This window comes from Phyllobates terribilis, unplaced genomic scaffold (assembly GCF_046119375.1).
Source record: "Phyllobates terribilis strain yellow unplaced genomic scaffold, ASM4611937v1 Scaffold_11__3_contigs__length_659146591, whole genome shotgun sequence".
Classification (NCBI taxonomy): Eukaryota; Metazoa; Chordata; class Amphibia; order Anura; family Dendrobatidae; genus Phyllobates; species Phyllobates terribilis.
In genome coordinates this window covers 350,127,297-350,135,903 of record NW_027362771.1, presented here as the reverse complement: position 1 = coordinate 350,135,903, position 8,607 = coordinate 350,127,297, and positions in this window count along the sequence as shown.

Sequence of the window (8,607 nt, the reverse complement as noted above, 5' to 3'; positions counted from 1 at the left end):
TTGGCTGTGGCTGCCCGACAATACAGTGTTCCCAGCCGCCACTATTTTGTCCTTTGTGCCGTCCCTGCGTTACACAAGCATGTGTTAAACAATCTGAACCATGCTCTCACCAACGCCGTAACCCAGAAGGTCCACCTAACAACAAACACCAGGACAAATTGTTGGGTACAAGGACGATACATTTCTGTCATGGCACACTGGGGGAACCAGGCGGAAGGTGGGACAAAGGCGCAAACTGGAACATCACACATCCCACCCACGCTAAGAATAGCGAGCCCAACTTCTGTCAGGGTTTCCACCTCTTCATATTTCACTTCCTTTCTCCCCTTTTCCTGCTCCTCATCCTCTGCTGAATTACCCTCCCCATAACTGCCAAGCTGGGACCTGTGAAGCAGTGCATCGGCAAAGTGGCAAGACGCTCTTCTGAAGCTGATCTGTTTAGGTCAGAAAGCACACACTGCAACAGAGCTGAAGCAAGCTTTAAAACAACAGACCAATCAGTGGCTCTCCCCGCTGCACCTCCAACCCGGTCTGGTCATCTGCGATAATGGGCGTAACCTGGTGGCAGCTTTAAAGATCGGCAAGCTGGTACACGTGCCATGCATGGCTCACGGGCTGAACCTAGTTGTTTAGAAATTTCTGAAAACTTTACGTGACTGGCCGTACCTACTTGAGAAGGTGCGCCATATTAGCGCCCATTTCCACCATTCCTCTACTGCTTTTGCTGCTTTTACAGCACTGCAAAAGCGATTAAATTTACCAAGTCACCGACTCATTTGCAACCTGCCCACGCGGTGGAACTCAACCTATCATATGTTGGCGAGGATTAGTGAACATCAGAGGGCAGCAGCTGAATACCAACTTCAGCATGTCAGTCAGACTGAGAGTCACCCACCACACATAACAACTGTCGAGTGGGTGTGGATCACGGACATTTGTGAGGTTCTTGAGAACTTTAAGTACTGCACCAACCTTGTGAGCGGTGATCAGGCTATTATCAGCGTAATCATCCCGCTGCTGTGTCTCTTGAAGCAATCACTGCGTAATCTCAAAGAGGAAGCTTTGACTTTGAGTGCCCAGCATGTTGGTATGGAGCCAGATTTCCCAATGGGTGATACTACCCAGCCTAGCCAATATTCTGAGGCAACATTGGGTGATGAGGAGGAATATGAGGAAGGAGAGGACTTGTTTTTCTGTGCTACCGAGGGGACTCGTAATGCTACAAGGGGAACACCCAACCCAAGCTTCATGTCTGTCCAGCCTGCATGGGCTGGAGGGGAGGAGGTGGAGGAGGAGGCGAGTCAGCGTGAGGAGAGGATGGGTACTGTTTCTACTGTTGGGGACACAGAACATTTTCCTTTTGCATCTTGGCCCACATGGCACCGTTCATGTGTAAGTGTCTGTGGCAAGACCATCGCATGCTACACATTTTATCCAACAGTAATAATAGTAATAATTTTTATTTATATAGTGCCAACATATTCCTCAGCACTTTACAATTAAGCGGAGACATGTACATACAATAAATTCAGTTTAAACAGTTACATTAGGAGTGAAGTCCCTGCTCACAAGCTTGCATTCAACAAGGCAATGGGGGGACACAATAGGTGAAAAGTGCTTGTTATTTCAGGTCAGGCAATTATAATAAGTAGGGATTTTCATATAAGACTGCATGATCCGGTCATCAGCCAGTATGTTTAAGTGCAATAATCAAGTATCAAGTGCAGTTATTGTGTGCATGGAGGGTGTGGAGACAGATGAATAGTAGGGTGCAGATTCAGAATAATATTTAGAAGGAGGGAACAGGGGAAAGTTAGTTTACTTAGTAGTTGAGGTGGTAGGCTTGTTTAAAGAGATGGGTTTTATAGCACGCTTGAAGACGTGGTGGCTAGGCATCAGTCAGATCGTCTGGGGTAGAGCATTCCAGAGAACGGGTGCAGCATGATAGAATTCTTGGAGATGGAGGTGCGAGGTTCGGATTATGGGGGATATTAGTCTTAGGTCATTTGTAGAACGGAGGGCACGTGTAGGGCGATAGACAGAGATGAGAGAGGAGATATAAGGCGGTGCAGAACTGTGGAGAGCTTTGTGGGTGAGAGTGATGAGTGTATATTGGACCCTGTAGCAAATGGGCAACCAGTGTAATGACTGGCAAAAGATGGAGGCATCGGTGAAGTGGCTGGACTGAAATACAACCCTGGCTGCCGCATTCAGGATGGATTGAAGTGAAGAAAGTTTGGTAAGAGGGAGACCGATCAGAAGAGAATTGCAGTAGTCCAGACGAGAGTGAATAAGAGCGACGGTAAGAGTTTTAGCAGTTTCAAAGGTGAGAAAAGGTCGGATTCTGGAGACGTTTTTAAGGTGCAGGTGACAAGAGTGACCTATACTGGTTGGCCACCTTTCTCGATCCACGGTACAAGGAGAAGTTTCCTTCTCTCCTTTTGGAGTCAACAAAGAGTTTTACAATTGAATTGTTCAAGAGGGCCGTTGTAGATCAGTTGCTCAAAACATCACCCTCAGACAATGCTGGTGGCAGAGGTACCGGCTCTTTTTCAACACCAAGGGATAATGGGGAGAGACAAGAACACCAGCTCCAACAGAGGTAGGGGGAAAATGTGCACAAATTGGGCAATTTTCAATAGACCAGCACAACAGTAAAGGCTATTTGTGCCTGTAACAATGACAAGGAGGGATAAGTTGCAGAATATGGTCAAGGGGTACTTAAGTGACTATACGTGCTTCTTTTCTGATGCTTCAGTTCCCTTTAATTATTGGGTGTCTAAGCTGAACACTTGGCCAGACCTCTCCTTATATGCCTTGGAGGTGCTGGCCTGCCCGGCTGCTAGTGTGGTGTCTGAGTGTGTTTTCAGTTCCGCTGGGGCAATCATCACTGATAGGCGCACACGCAGGCAGACTTACTTTGATTAAATTCAACAAGGAATGGATATCTCCACAGTTTGTAATCCCTCCAGGTGAGAGCAAGCCAACCTAAATTCACCAAAAATTCAGATTCATGCTACTGCTGTTAACGTCACCCCCATCCCATAAGAACCCGTTTCCTTCCTGCGTCAACCATAACTCAGTCGATAGGGCTAATCTTTAGAAACCTTTCGCACATTGTGCAGTGGACAAACCAAGACAGTATTCCTACTCCAGCCTAACTACTATTTGTGATTGGAGGCCGTTGGGATGGTGGCTTTCTGCGTCAACCATGACTCAGCCCATAGGGCTAATTTTTACAAACTCTACACAGAATGTGCAGTGGACAAACCAGGACAGTATTCCTACTCCAGCCTAACTACTATTTGTGATTGGTGGCCCTTGGGATGGTGGCTTCCAAAATAGTGGTTAAAATGGCCTGGTGCTTGCTTTGAAGCAGGCAGTAGGAAATGTTTGGACTACTGCTTTGTGCAGGGCAATCAAAGATTTTTTTACGTAGACTAATACGGACAAAAGGCAGGCTGACACCCCAAAATAGTGGTTAAAATGGCCTGGTGCTTGTTTGTAGCAGGTAGTAGGAAATGTTTGGACTACTGCTTTGTGCAGGGCAATCAAAGATTTTTTACGTACACTAATACAGACAGAAGGCAGGCTGACACCCCAAAATAGTGATTAAAATGGCCTTTTGCTTGTTTGTAGCAGGCAGTAGGAAATGTTTGGACTACTGCTTTGTGCCGGGCAAATAGACCAGTGCTAAAAAAAAAAAAAAAAAAGGCAGCACACAATGCTAATTCTGTGTGTGCAGGAAAAATATTGCTTTGCCTCTGACAAAAGCTGTTTTAAGATGGACACTGGAAGAATACTTTATCCTCTCCCTAGCTAATACACAAGCTCTCCTCTGTACTCTGACTTTGTTGTGAGTCTTCAGCTTTGAAAAAAGCTATTTTTTGGAGGTATTATGGAGCTAGTGAGCGGCTCCTTTAAACAAAGGAGCTGCAGAGTTCCCAAGCAGAGAATGGAGTATCTGTCCATACGACCACAATAAGCTGTACACTCCATAGAGGTGGCCTTTGTGGAACAGTGGCCAGAAATAAAGCCTTCACTTACACACAAAAATTGTAAGGCTCATTTTGATTTTGCCAAAAGACATGTTGGAGACTTCCCAAATGTACAAAGTAAGGTGCTGTGGTCAGATGAGACCAAAATGGAACTTTTTGGCCACCAAGGTAAACGCTATGTCTTGCGCCAAACTAACACAGCTCATCACACCACGAACACCATCCCCACAGTGAAACATGGTGGCGACAGCATCATGCGGTGAGGATGTTTTTCGACAGCAGGGACAGGGAAAATGGTCCGAATTTAGGGGAAGTGATATTATTGAGCAAAACTGTCAGTGATTTGAAACTGGGACGGAGGTTCACCTTCCAACAAGACAATGACCCAAAGCATACTGCTAAAGCAACACTCAAGTGGTTTAAAGGGAAATGTGTATATGTTTTGGAGTGGCGTAGTCAAACCCCAGACCTTGATCCAATTGAGAATCTGTGGTCAGACTTGAAGTTTGCTGTTCACCAGAGGAAACCATCTAACTTGAAGGAGCTGGAGCAGTTTTGCCTTAAGGAATGGCAAGATGTGGAAAGCTCATTGAGACTTATCCAAAGCGACTTGCAGCTCTAATTGCAGCAAAAGAAGGCTCTAAAAAGTACTGACTTAACGGGAGGTGAATAGTTATGCACACTTAGGTTTTCAGTTATTTTGTTATATTTGTTGTTTGCTTCATAAAAAAAAGAAAACGAAATGTTCACGGTTATAGGCAAGTTCTTTACATGAACTGATGCAAACCATAAAAAAAACAGCGAAATTCCAAGCTGTGAGATAGCAAAAAACTAACAATGCCAAGGGGTGAATACTTTCACAAGCCTCTGTAAATATACTTGGAATAGAGGCCTTTTATGTTCTCAAGTAAATAAAAACTTTACTAATTCATTTTCCACCAGAAATAGTAATTACTTAGGCATAATTATCAGGGGAGACATCCTCCTGGGTATGCAGAAGACTTTATAACCTTGCAGCACTGAAACACATATAATGCCTTGGAGGTGCATTCTAAGTGTGACGGAGGAAGCATAACAGTGCTCTATGTTTCTTTCAGAGGATAAACTGCACTTGTTCTTACTTGGAAAGAGGAGCTCAAAAGATTGGCCACTGTAAGCTATTCACCTGTGTATGTAGCTGAGTATATGACTGATACATATTATTTTTTGTGTAGACCCCTAATTTTGTTTGAATGCTAATTATGCAAATTGTTTATATATATATATGTTGTGACGCCTCTTCTCGGAAGCCCTTTTATTTACCCTGGGAGATGGGGGACTCGGAGTCGGGTCCTGTGATGGAGAGTTGGGGTGCAGCTGTGGCCCGGACCCGCTCCGTGCTCAGGGCCGTCACAATTTAAAAAGGATGATGGTATGGGCTTATCTGGGTTGAGTGGCTGATTACGACTACACCACCTGTGGCACCTGGTGAAGGCCACCAGCGCTGCCGCAGTCCACTGAGGCCTGGTGTTAGGGCAGCTGGCGTTGTTACTACTGCCCACAGGCGGAGCAGGGCCTCAGGGCAGAGGGACAGGACGGAGGGGGTAGTAGTCTAGAAAGTCTGTGTCGTGCAGTGTAGCGCCGATTAAAGAAAGTCCGGAGGCCATAGGGGTGAACTTCCAAGGCTTTACTCACATAAGAGATGGCAGAAGGAAGGCGACTCCATGCTCCTCACGGAGTTCTGCGGTCACCAGGGACGGGGGTCCGACAACCTCCGAATAAGTCCAGCGTTAGATCAGGACCCTGCACCAGAGTGTTTCTAGACTTCAGACCGGGTCCTTTCCTGTCTGCGTGTGTGTGGATAGGCCGGGTCTCCCTCTGAGCTCCTCTCAGAAGCAAGGCACGGGTGGCAGCTCTGCTCTTTCCGTTACCCGGTGGGATCCTCAGGGTCTACCGGGCTTTCTCAACCAGGACGTGGAGTAGCAAGGTCGGGTGTCGAGGGCCGGTACCCCTCTTGCAGCCGGACTACCTCTGAATATATCAGGTGGGCGAGGTCAGGTGGCGTCTAACGCTCCGTCTGCATCCTCCCTGGGATCCATTTGCTATGGAGCTACACTCTTAAGCTCCGGGCCTTCTTGGTCATGGTCCTTGACCGGGCTGAGACATACATTATCAGCAGCCTGCCCCTCGACCCAAGGCCAAGGTACGAGGGCTGTGTCTCCATCCGTTGCAGGCCCACACAGGATCCGCGTCCAGGGTAGGAGATCACAGTAGTTCAGTCAAAGATCCATCACATTACATCAAAAGGACCAAGGGACAAAAGACCAAAGACCAAGATGGCTGTTTATTAAATATGAATTATTAAGTGTCACTAAAATGTAAGTCCTCCACCCTCACCCACTAAATGGTTCCCCTAGCTCTTGGTTCCCCAGTCTCCCTGTAACCAGGAGGGCAGCACCTAGTGCATTCTAGCCCCCTCTGATGGACAAATGTGGTGTTGGATGTGGAGGTTAGGTCCTGACCATCGCACTGTTCTTACCTCAGAGGAAGAACACTACACTCCATTAGAGAAGTGCAGCATCCCTGTGGCGGTCGAACCCTCAGGGGCGCCACCTATATCTAGATTCATACCTAAGGATTGCCAAATATAGCATTTCAGTCATAATCATGAGCTAGTTTTGACAGCATTGAATAGAAGTTGCTTTACATAACTGAATAAAACATCTCCTGTTTTATAGAGTTCATGCAACAAGTAGAAAAATGAATAGCAGCACTCACCAAGTCCTTTGGCGAAAAAGTCCTTTATTTCATAGTATTTTGGACAATTAGGTGCAGATGAGAGGACGACGGCCGTTTCGCGTCTTGGACCCGTAGAAGCGTTTGTAAGACGCAAAACGGCCGTCGTCCTCTCGTCTCCCCTGCACCTCAAAATAGACCGCTGCACCTGATTGTCCAGAATACTATGAAATAAAGGACTTTTTAGCCAATGGACTTGGTGAGTGCTGTTATTCATTTTTCTACTTATTGCATAGATGCCACACTTTAGCCTTTGCACCACCATTATTGTCCATACCACTGCTGGTGTTCAGCAATATAAATATCACACAGTGGTGCCTGAAGATTTTTTCCATTCTCCTGTTGGATTTTATAGAGTTCAGATTATCTCAGGGACCACAACAAAAAGCCACAAACTGAACTGTATGAGGAGAATATAGCAAGAAATATGTATCTCTGCAAAGCCTCAGTGGATCTGTTATATATTAATGCATGGGGCCCAGCTCTTGACCACGTGGATTCATAACATATTTACCAGTCTAAGACATTATAAGAATTGTCGTTGTGGTAAGGGATATTTTGAGCGGTTTGTAAGGTTTTTTATGAACAGGAATGAGGAATAAGGAATTTTTAAGTGAGAACAAGGAAACAAAATGTGCTTAGTTTTGCATTTAATTGCTTGTTATCACCTTCAGGCAAGAATATGCAATGTATTTTGTGCTTTTATATGTTGTTTACTGTACAATGATATGGAACAAGGGTCTAAGTTGTGAAATTCTGAGCAGTTAAAAGGAAACATGTGAATTCTATTGCCAAACCACAGGCATGAAACAAAAACAGGAACCAACATTGCAGATATCTACAGGGTGGGCCATTTATATGGATACACCTAAATTAAATGGGAATGGTTGGTGATATCAACTTCCTGTTTGTGGCACATTAGTATATGGGAGGGGGAAAACGTTTCCAGATGGGTGGTGACCATGGTGGCCATTTTGAAGATGGCCATTTTGGATCCAGCAATTTCAGATATCCAGTGGCATTGAGGTTTCCATTGATGATGAATGGCCCCACTATCTTTGTACCCCATATACCACACCATACCATCAATATACGAGATGTGCAGCATCTGAATCAAAGGATACTGGAAACCTGTGCTAGCATTTCTTTTGCGGTGTTGCTATCAGTGTGTCAAGAGTGGGAGAAGAGGGTTGCATTGACAATCCAACACAATGGGCAGCACTTTGAACACATTTTATAAGTCGTTATAAACTTGTAAATAACTCATGAAAGAATAAAGTTCCGTTAAAACCAAGCACACCATTGTTTTTCTTATGAAATTCTCAATTAGTTTGATGTGTCACATGACCCTCTTCCCATTGAAAAAACTAAAGTTGGATCCAAAATGGCCAACTTCAAAATGGCCGCCGTGGTCACCACCCATCTGGAAAAGTTTTCCCCCTTCAATATAATAATGTGCCACAAATAGGAAGTTGATATCACCAACCATTCCCATTTAATTTAGGTGTATCCACATAAATGATCCACCCTGTATATTTTACTTTAAAACATTTTATATAGAAAATAAAGCAAAGAACAGAGAGACTAGTTATCTGGACGGTAACTGCCTAACTCGGTTTGACCAGCACAGGTCTTTCCCTTTTGGCATATAGAAAGAGACCTTTAGAATTAGTGATGCCACTACAAAGGAATAATGCACAATTAGATCTCATTCAATTTTCCATAAACTCCATATACAGTGGCATGTAAAAATTTGGGCACCCCTGATCAAAATTACTGTCATTGTGAACAGTTAAGCAAGTTAAAGATGAAATGATCGCTAAAGGGCTTAAAG